The 10,932-nt window shown below is 41.6% G+C and overlaps 1 long non-coding RNA gene across 11 annotated transcripts in view; it reads right to left on the bottom strand.

Annotated features, from left to right (window-relative positions):
* Window positions 1–10,051, bottom strand: part of LOC140704592 (uncharacterized) — a 39,203-nt gene extending 29,152 nt beyond the window's left edge. For 4 of the 11 annotated variants that reach the window (XR_012083883.2, XR_013541071.1, XR_012083880.2 and 1 more), the window contains exons 1-2: window positions 7,794–10,051; window positions 3,289–3,370 (exon numbers count right to left, since the gene is read on the bottom strand). This is a non-coding gene — a long non-coding RNA (uncharacterized LOC140704592). Of the gene's footprint in view, window positions 1–47; window positions 151–1,047; window positions 1,129–3,288; window positions 3,371–3,551; window positions 3,571–7,682; window positions 7,702–7,793 lie in introns of those variants that run through there. The other 7 variants (XR_012083879.2, XR_012083877.2, XR_012083881.2 and 4 more) reach the window with 5 other exon arrangements.
* Between the last annotated feature and the right edge of the window lie 881 nt (window positions 10,052–10,932).

Raw genomic sequence — 10,932 nt, 5'->3', positions numbered from 1 at the left:
GTCAAGTCTGGGAACACAAGAAAAGCTTCAGTTTGACAATGACATACCATCAAAACTCAAGCAATTTCCTCCTATAGTGGTCCTTTATTTGTGATGTATAGATGGGCCTGAAGATGCCAGGATTTGTCCTCCATCCATCTTGGCCAGTTCCTGAAGACAGGGAAGGGAATTCTACCTAAGTTTTTTGTTAACTGTTGATTATTCAATTTTCTAAAATTTAGTAAAATTGTCTATCTATGTAATAAATACTGTATATATTGAAAATGGCACCCTCCAATACTGGAGGTTGCCTTGGAGAGGAGAGGAGAAAAATATATAATTCAGAACCTGCACTGTGCACACTTCGTAGCCTGGGTTCAGAACTGTTTCCACGTATGACATATTAGAATAGCCATTCTCATCCGGGGGGAGGGGCTCAGCCATAAATACAATACGAAAAAAGTATAGGCCAAAGCAGGATTGTATCAGCTGAATAATGAACCTTATCAGGTGGTGTGTGCCAGGGGCCCCCAGGAGGTCATATGGCTCCCACTGAGAATGGCTGTCCTAGGTAAGATGATCTGTCTCTGGAGGTGGACCAGAGCATTAAATTTTTTCCCTGGACTTCTAGACCTCCCAATGACTTTGGGTGTAGTTGGATCAGGTTCTAGTGCAGCCCAGAGGGAATCCGAAGGATTGTCATAGAATCAATTTGATCTTTTTAGAAGCACCAGAGACAATAAACAGAAACCAGTTCTTTACCTCTTGAGAAAACCCAACTGTCCTGTGGATTCCTGTAGGAGTCTGTTTTATCTTAGTGCAACATCATTTGTATGACAATAATGGGATAAATCTCCAGGTCAGAAGGATATAGAAGCAGCATCCAGATCTACTTCTGTTTTACAGCAAACCCTTCACTTTTTTTTCCTTTAAACTGACTGTGAAAAGTTGGGTAAGACTGAACCAGTTGCGACTGAGTGCCAACAAGGCAGACATAATGGTGGTTTGGTTACCCCCTGTGATCGAGATCTGATGGTGTTGCCCATAGTCAAGAGTATCACTCCATACCTTGAAAACCAAGGAGATCAATCATCATTAAGCTTACAACTTGGTGTGAGCATCTCACTTCATTCACATACTGTGACCTTCCTGTAGACGTAAGGGAAACAGCCACAATCTAGCAATGCATTCTGCATTAAAGTAGTCATTCAAATGTGTTAGAAATTTTTACAGATAGAGCTGCTCGCCTCCTGATAAACACATGATTCTCCAAAACAAAAATGGCATGGGATAAACAAACTTTAGGGAAAGTCTCAGGAAGCCATTCCAATAGGGATAGCTATTTAAAAACTAAATATATATTTTGCTCAGTACAGTTTTTACATTCATTTTTAAATTGCTAGGAATTAAGCATACAGTACAGTTTTCATCATTACCAGAGAGAGAGAGAGAGAGAGAGAGAGAGAGCATGTTCCTTCAGCCCTAGAAAATGTGGAAAATATATGATGTGGCCCTCATGCTGAAAAGTTTGGAGACCCCTGCTTTATACCATAGTCTTACCAATAAAAAATAATGGGGGAAACATTATTTGGTTTTTTCCTTCTGGATTTTTATATTTTCATGGTGCCATATCAGAAGTGGCTACTAGAAAAAAACATAAAATATTTCCCTGTGTTTTTCTGACATGCTAGCAACCCCAAAACAACATTATCAATTACACACTACACGCCAAATTATTTGAGTAGATGGAATAAGGAATAATAACAATAACAGTATTCTGGTGGCCAAGAAGTAATGAGTCCCGTTGTAGGTTCTTTCTAAAGTGTGACCTACCAAACTTTGTCCTATTTCTCAGGAATATGTTCAAAAGATGATCAAAGAGTTCATAAAACGGTTCAGAAAATCAGAAGATTATCACACCATCTTGTCTTTTTAACCAGCTTCAAAAACTGACAAGCCATTCCTCCGGAATTGGCAAGATGGTTAATTGTATCAATGTCCCCTTCCAGCTACACATTCCCCCATCAAATCTTTGATTGTCTCCTTCTGGTACACACATTTAAACAGGGCAATGGAGAGTTAATGTCCATTTTAAAAAATCTGTTTCACTTTTCAGCAGTGATCTGCTCACAAGTTAGACTGCTGAGATTTGCACGTCACACAGTCAAAGGGCCAAACATTCAAATCACAGCTGGGCATTAATAAATACATGATGTATGTCTTCACTTCAGAAGTCTCATTTGGCCTATGACAAGAGCATAAGAGAATGTGTACACACTTAAAATGACATTCAAGCATCCGTTTGCTAGAAAGATAGAATTTAGCTTTCCGGTCCTGTTTCCTTATCGAGGAAGCTATCAAGTATCATTTAAGACTAGTAGAAAACTCCACACATAAGCAGAGGACCTGCCTGTGGTGCCCTCGTCTTTACCCAGCCTCTAATAAAGATGATTAAATTACATGTCTTTTCCTCCCATTGAAATCGCAGCTCACTGTTTCGATATTAGAGCTCAGGAAATAAGGCATGACAACTTTCCTCATGAAATCTTAGAAGGCAGAGCAGGGGTCCGAAGGACAGACCTGCAGCTGCAAGGCTGGGCTGCTCTAATTAAGAATTCATCCTGCTGAGTAAAATCTAATCTAAGTAGAACCAAAAAAGGAACTCGGCTGGCTCAAGCTGTCACCTCGCTGCTCTCTCAGCATTGCTTTGAGCCCCCGTGCACACTCCCTTTCAGTGCACTGAGCTGCTCTCTCAGTCTCTGCTGGAGGAAGAGACGTTCGCTTCACAAAGAGTTCCATATGTTCATCTGCGACCATATTAAGAACAACCCTCTGGAGGCAGGCCCACCAATGACCCTGGAGAGTAATGTGCATTCTCTTAAGCAGAAATACAGAGGACATCAAGGGAACCATAAAACAATTCATTGGTTCACTGCGTCTTTCACACAAGCTCCCAGTGACCAGATTTTAAGGAAACCCAAGACAATAAGATTGCTTTTCTCAGCTCTCTCATGCTTGAGCTTCTTATATATGGCATTAAAATGCAATCAGTAAATGTACCAGCATGTCATCCACATGCCCTCAAGTGGTCATGGGTAAAAGGACATTTTAGCCCTGGACATACAGTATGGCTACAGCACAAAGCTTCCTATATATTGCTGTCTTCTTCCCATTTATATGTTGCCAATAGACAAGCTCAACAGTCGATCGTGATGGGAGCAGACTCTATACCTAATGTATTCTTGCCATTGAATATGGCTGCTTTTTATCAAGTTTCCATACCCCTCCAGAATGCTAAGGCATACTTACCCATGTCATGACATCATCACATTATGCATTTTTCTCCAATACTGATGATTCCCATGGTTAGAAGCAACAAGGCTGCATGCACCTACATTTTAAGAGGAGGAAGGGGCAGAAATCAACATGTGCCCAAATTACCTATATTCAGATTGACAAAAATAATCAAAATTACAAAAATGAACAAGGAATCTGCTATTTAGGTAAGCAACTTTCCCCCATCTCACCCATACTTTACTCAATGATATCAACAACATATTATCAAATCTTACCAAGTTTTGCCATGCATTTTTCCATGGCAAAACAAATTAGGCCTCTACTCTTTTATTATTGTTTTTGTTGTCTCTTTAGTTAACTCATCACTCAAAAATGTTGGTGCGGGAGAGAATCACACACATAAAAGGTGATGGGGGGTAGGATGTCATCACAAACTAATTATTCTGGCTGAAGGGCAGATCCCTGCAGCTGAAGAAATACATCCCCGGCTTTTCACAAGGATTGCAAAGGAGCTGGAAGAGATGAAAGCTCAAGGGAAAGGAGGTGGCAAGGTGGGGGAGCCCAGACAGACAGCATCACCAGACATCAGGACTTAACAAGCAGATAGCTGGGACCTTGAATCTAAGCAGGCTCTTTAAAAAAATTCCTGGCAGAGGCAAGCCAAGCTGCAGCTGGGCCTTGATGCTGTCTTGGATAATGAATTTTGATCAACATCCATAGATAGGTAAAGGTAAAGGTTCCCCTTGACATTTAGTCCAGTCGTGTCTGACTCTAGGAGGTGGTGCTCATCCCCGTTTCCAAGCCATAGATCCAGCATTTGTCCAGAGACAGTTTCCATGGTCACGTGGCCAACACTACTAGACACGGAATGCCGTTACCTTCCCACCGAGGTGGTACCTATTTACCTACTTGCATTTTTACATGCTTTCAAACTGCTAGGCTGGCAGAAGCTGGGACAAGCGACAGGAGCTCACTCCGTCATGTGGTTTTGATATTACGACTGCTGGTCTTCTGACCTTGCAGCACAGAGGTTTCTGTGGTTTAACCCACAGTGCCACCAACATCCATACATGAAACTAAAGCAGAATTCATCATCATCATCATCATCATCATCATCATCATCATCATCATCATCATCATCATCATCATCATCATCATCATCATATAACTGCAGAGCTGGAAGGGTTATGGGTTATCAAATTCAGCCAATTTGTCATTTGGTTTTGCACTCATATCATGATCCTTAGCCTTAAAAGCACATGTAGTCCTCCTACGCCAGTCACAATTTTTTACATTCAGAAGGGAGAAATGGATTGGCTTTTGGGCCAGGGTTTTAGCCTTCAAAATGGCAAAAGATAGTATTCCTCTTTCACAGAAGTATACTGCAGCTAAGTCTTGCTTCATTGTGCTTCATTGACAGGGGCTGGACCCGATGATCCATAGCGTCCCTTCCAGCTCTGAAGTTCTAAGATTATTATTATATCCTTTAATATGTAATGTTGACTTAAGTCCGTCAGTAGGGCAGTGTACAAAAGAACATCTGACTGTAGAGGCAAGAAGATGGTGTTTGTAGAAGACCCATACTATATTTATTATGTGTTTATTAAAATTCTATCCACGGAGATGAAAACTGTGTGCAACTACTCTGTAGGTTTTATCCACACAATTGTCAGGCAAGTTAGGCAGTGAGAGAGTGGCCTCTTTCATACACCGTACTGAACTATGATTTAGCTCAATGTTTCTGAGCCATGAGCTCAAGAACTCCCCTGCTCTTGACCCCATATAGGCACATGAAGGGGTCTTTAGTCATTTTTGCTTTCCATTTTATTTAAGTCTAGTTTGTTACAAAGCAGACTTAGCTTAAGACACAAACGCAACAGTGTAAATATTTTTTTCAAAGAGGCAGTGATGTTTCAAACAATGTAAATATTCTTTCATCTTTTAAAAATTAGTGTATTAACTATATGTTTGCCCAGTTTCACAATTATTACCAGCATGAAGGCATCACCAATCAGTTCCAATTTCTATCAAGTATAGTTAGCATGAACCACAATTCTAAATTCAGGCCATACAATCAACCATGGTTTAGTACAAACAGAAGTGAAAGCTTCCAAAGTTTTTCTCACAGTTATGCAGTCATACAAGGGAAACTCCTGCAACTTGTACACAGTATTAAACAAGCCATCCCCAATCCAGATTCTTCAAGATGTTTAAGGGCTACGGCTTCTACCAACCCCAGCAACATAATCAATGATTTAGGATGATAGGTCAGTGGTTCCCAACCTTGGATCACCAGATGCTCTTGGACTAAAACTCCCAGAAGCCTTCACCAATAGCTGTGAGATATTGCTATTGTGAGATATAGTCTAAGAACATAATGGGAACCCAGATTTGGGAACCACTGATTTAGGGGAACCCAGCTTGCTGAAGGCTTTTCTAAAGTATAGTTTAACATGATGTGCAAATACAGCCGATTACTTCTTCAGAGTCATCCAATGAGCTTCTCAGTTGAAGTAGGACTCAAACCTGGTGCTCCTCAATTCTAATCTGACATATAAATCACAGGTGGAAGAAGCTCATTGCTCAAATGTTTGAGAATCCCTGCTTTACAGTTTTCTTTCTTCCTGCCCAGACAGCAGCACAGCACACTGTTCATTCATTCCTAGACTTATTACCATTCCAATTGCTATCAGTATTAAAATCTGTTTTATTATAACTTATTATAACTTATAGTCAAAGCATTAAACACTTTGGTTTCAGCTCTTTTTATTGTAGCCTAGGGCATCTGCCAATTATGCCCTACTAGCCACCCGAAACACATTCACCTCCCCAAACTGTCTTATATTGAAACTGAAATACACAGTCCTGCTATTATCACATTAAACACACACACATGCGACTGCGTGCACACACACACACACAATTATTAGGATTATTTGCCAGCAGTCTATGGCTACAGTCCAATCTGCTTTCAAACAGCACCACCGACACCCAAATCCTCACACCTCTAAGCAACCCCAACTGGCACATAAGCTGTGGAACACACACCATTCTGTGTTTTTAATGAAACCTTTGTTACCGCAGTAGTTTTTAGCCGTTCTTATTTTTTTCAGACATACTGGCTCAAAAAAAATGTTGATCACATGAATGGTGTGTTGTTTTTCATTCATAATGTCTTTATTTGTTTTCTGACAGTTGTGGTGCAATAAGGAGATTTGGCTGATGTTCATATGGAGAGATTACAATTTACCGATGATCTGAGAAGAGCACAAGTATGCTTTATATTTTACAATATTGTGGGGGAGGAAGTATGCTATTCAGTTGTAATTCTGAGATAAAAAGAAACATACATTCCAATTCCTCCTGATTTTATTTTACTAGACTGCTATACTCCACTCGCCCACAACACAGAATTAATATCAATATAGCAGCAGACAGAATTGTTTCCTCTCATATATGCCGGCTGGCCTATAGGTACAAAGTCTTTCTTCAGGACTTGAACATAGTAAAACGCTCATTCGCACTTCTGCACAATGATAACTGCATGCATATGGACGGTACCTCGAACTGATAATTTGATTATATCATTTAGCTATTTAATTAAGTTTAATTATTCAATGACTTTCTATCACTAACTTTATCTGGCAAAACTGCTACAAGCAGACGTGTACAGTCTGGTGACCTCTGATATAACACTTGCTGCATTATACAGCTAGTACACCAAGATCTTGATATTAAGACTTCCCATACAGCATAAAAGGCTGGTCCAACATATTGACTATCATTACTAATATACACATGCACACACACACACACGCACACACACACACACACACACACCACTATCTGAACTGGAGCCCTGTGGTTCTCTCCTGAGCAAACCCTTGGAGACTTAAGCAGCACTGCCCCAGAATAGGTTTTCTGGACAATTTCATACAATATCTCAAAATCTTCAAATTTAGTGTTAAAGAACTGCCCAACAGCATACAGGAATGTTGCAGGATTGTGGCGCTAGGCTAAAATTAGGGTTAGCAAAGAGGACTAAATTGCAAGATGATACAACAGGCATTGCCACAGATGTGGGAATAAATCAGTGCCCTAGGCAGTAGCCTCAGAGCAAAAAGAGAACACCTTCAACCCATCCAAAAGATATTTGGCTCTTTTATATGGTGGCATCAAAACATAGTTAAAAAAACATAAACAATTCTTAAATGTACATGAGTACACACATTTAAGAAATAATTATTCATTTATTTATTGCTTATCCCAATTTCTTAGTACATATAAATGAGTTTGTAAGCATATGGGCGGGATATAGTGTCCCTTCAGTTCCTGCAAGGGCAGAGAGGAATAGAAGAGAAGGAAAGGGGTTAGATGGGTGATAGCATAAACTATTTTCTACATACCCATAAGATACCTATTAAATGTATTCATCAGAAATATTTGTGAGGTTTTAGTCACTCTTCAAATAAATAAATCAAAGGAGTTAGAAGAATGATGGCAGCAGAGCTACAAACCTCATGTTCTGTACAATTAAAAGTCTTTCTTAAAAATAAGTTTGTTTTTCCTTCAGGCCTAGTTCAGAAGCTGGGTTTCAAATCTTCTTTTCATCCAAATTCTGCGGACATGAAGACAAGAGTGTCCCCTTCTGTTCATTAGTAAGCTTACTCATTATTCTTCCTTAATCCTTACCTTCTGGTTCATAAACTGTGAATTCTGGTTCAGTTTCTGAAGGCAAGTGAGGCTTCTCATATGTCCAAGCCAAGCAAGCAGGGCATTTGTTGATCTTGACTGAGTTTACAAAAAAAAAAAAAAAAAAAAAAAAAAAAAATCCAGGTATTTCATTTGTAGCCTTTTCCATAGATTGAAAGCTCTCTCGTTATACTAGTTTCCCAATAGGTAAGGATCTTGTTCAGTCTTCGGGACAGGATGATGGCACTGCAACAGGTTTCTTCTTTTGTCACCATGACCAGAGACAACTAAAGCCACACTGCATCTGGAAGAATGTCCAGAAGCCGGCTAGGCCTTTGTTGCAGCTCATTTTACCTGAAGACCAGCATGTATTTCCTACCGGCCGGAGATCAGATGGCCAGCATTGAAGAACAGATGCTCAAAGATGATATCAAAAACAAAATGGGAGGGGGAGCTATCAATCTGCCTTGATCCAAATCTAATTGTTCTGTCATTTTGATAGATCTGTTTCCTAATCCAGAAAAAAAAAGAGAACAATTTAACAAATCTGGGCATCCTTGGTCCTGCAGACACAGGAGGCTGGAGGGGGGGCGCTCGGCGAGGTCAGGCCTGATGTAAGGAGCCCTCTCTAGTCAGCAGGCCTGCTGCCATCCTTGGCGTGGTGGGGAAGTGAGGCTGGAGAGTACCGCCATCTGATCTTTTATAGTGCTTTGTTTATTAGCCGTGTGTGCCCCCTATTTCATAAGGCTGTGTTTGCTAGAAAGCCCACGAAGGAAGGAATGATGAAGATGACTATTAGCACTAGTCCAAGGACACCTTTTCTTAAGCCTCTTTCATAGCAGTGGGCCTGGAGAAACAGCCGTGCAATTGTTCTCTCAAATGTCACCTTTCTGTGTCAGCCACTGTGCCGGCAAAACCATGTTCTCGTTGGAAGGAACGCTCTCCCCCCCCCCTCCGTTAAAAAAAATTAGTGTTGCTATTCTCTACATATCTCCAAAGTCCTCCACTGACAAGGGATGCTTTTCTTCTTCTCTCAGCTGCCCCCTTCCTCCTCCTCCCTGCCTCTTTGCTTTTTCCTTCTTCACACAATTTGAACAATTTGTCTCTGTTCTAGCACATTCCTGCAGCCCATTCTTTAGGTGCCCGGCATAAGATTTACACTTGGTGGAAGAACGGTGAGCATGGAGGGAGGCGGGGTGGGGGACTGAAAGGTAATACAAGGCCTACATTTAGATAGAGCAGGAAAGCGGGCCGAATGTATTCCAAGATTGTTGTGCCATCAATTTAATACCTGAGTGAGGAAAACAAAGAGCCTTCAGAGAACTTGTGACCCTTCCCCCCATCCTGAGGAGAGCTGAAGGGGAGATAAAAAGGGTTGAAAGAAAAAGGCACAAAGTATAATTAAAGCTCTCCAGGTAATTTCTGGAAGGGACAATGCACGATGAGAGAACTGCACAGGTTAATTGTACTGCTGGCATTATTAAAAAATTTTGGCCATTAATGAACTCTCGGGCACAAATGGTTCCAAACTCTTTCTGACAAGGTGGGCTAAGACAGATATTTAGAATAGGCATTATCACAGAAAGAATCTTGGATGTTTTATGTTTTATAGGTGATGGCTTGCTTTAGAGGCCTTCCGCCCCCCCCCCCCTTCTTCTTTACATTCTAAGCTATTTTGGGTGCTTCTGATGGCAAAAATTGCACCTGGCATTTATATCTGTGAATAAAATAAATAAACTAATCTTATGAACCCTGTCGCTTAGCTAACGATTCAGAACATCTTGCCTGAACATGCATTTTAAACATACTAGGAAGCCTGTGAACCATAATCTTCAGAAAGCAGTTCTCAAGTGCCTTTGGCCAATAACGATAGAAGCCTTCCGCTGGGCTTATGCTTTGAAGCAGAGCCAGTGTGACCGTTAGAGGAGAGGTGGCCTCAAGCTCTGGAGGCTCAGTCTGCTGTCAGCCACCACGGCAAACTGTCCTCTTTTCATCTTCTACAGGCGCTGGCTGTTTGACAAATTTCAGTTTTGTTTTTTTGCGGAGTGTGACCAGCACAACCTGGCTAATCACTACAGATGGTGAATAGGAAGCTCACCAGCACAGGTGGACGGCCCAGTGAACACCCACCCTCTGAACCCACCAGACCACTTACTGTGTGGCACATGTGAACTGCACCATTTTCTGTGCCCCTATCACAAGTAGTAGCCTGGCGGCTGCAGCCCTGCCTCCCTACTCACCCGGCCACTCTGGCAAGGGTGCGGGAGGATGAGTCTCCCTGCTCAGCCACAGAGTAGCTGGGCAAGCAGGGAGGTGGGGCTATGGGAGCTGGGCTACTGCCGTGATTGGGGTGCAGGAGATAACGCTGGCCATATGCGCCGCATGCTGCATAGTAAGTGGTCCAGTGGCTTTTAGGGGGGGTGGCAATTGGCCTGGCCATCTGTGCTGGCAGGCTCCATATTCATATAGGAATACGAAGCCCTCATCTCTACTAATCACCTTTAAGCTGCCCTTAACTTTTCCTGGGCTTGTCTCAAGGCCAAATCAGAAGAGTCAAATGGTTTTTTGACTTGAAACATAAAATTAAGTTCTTTATTTTAAAAGCACAACATTTACAAGGCACATTCACATGCACTTAAGCTTGAAGTTACATGTGCTGTAAGAATCAACTTTCCAATGCCTCAATTGGCTCTCTCTGTTACAAAGTAATTATATTACGCAGCTCCCTGAAAAATCCGAACTCGTTTCCTTAGACAGTATCTAACTCCTTCTTCCCTCTCTTGTTTTCTCTCCTTCTTATAGTGCCCCCTGGCATCTCTTGATTGGCTCTCCTTTCTGACATTCTCCAGCCAATCATTTTCTTCCTGCTCTTGCTAGACAGAATATTTGAAGGGTTCTGTCACGGTGGGGGGGGGGCTTCCCCTAATCACTCACCTTGAGGATTGGGAGGCTAAGGTCCTATTA

The sequence above is a fragment of the Pogona vitticeps genome, chromosome 2, assembly GCF_051106095.1.
Source record: "Pogona vitticeps strain Pit_001003342236 chromosome 2, PviZW2.1, whole genome shotgun sequence".
Lineage (NCBI taxonomy): Eukaryota > Metazoa > Chordata > Lepidosauria > Squamata > Agamidae > Pogona > Pogona vitticeps.
This window is presented reverse-complemented; position numbering and strand designations above follow the sequence as displayed.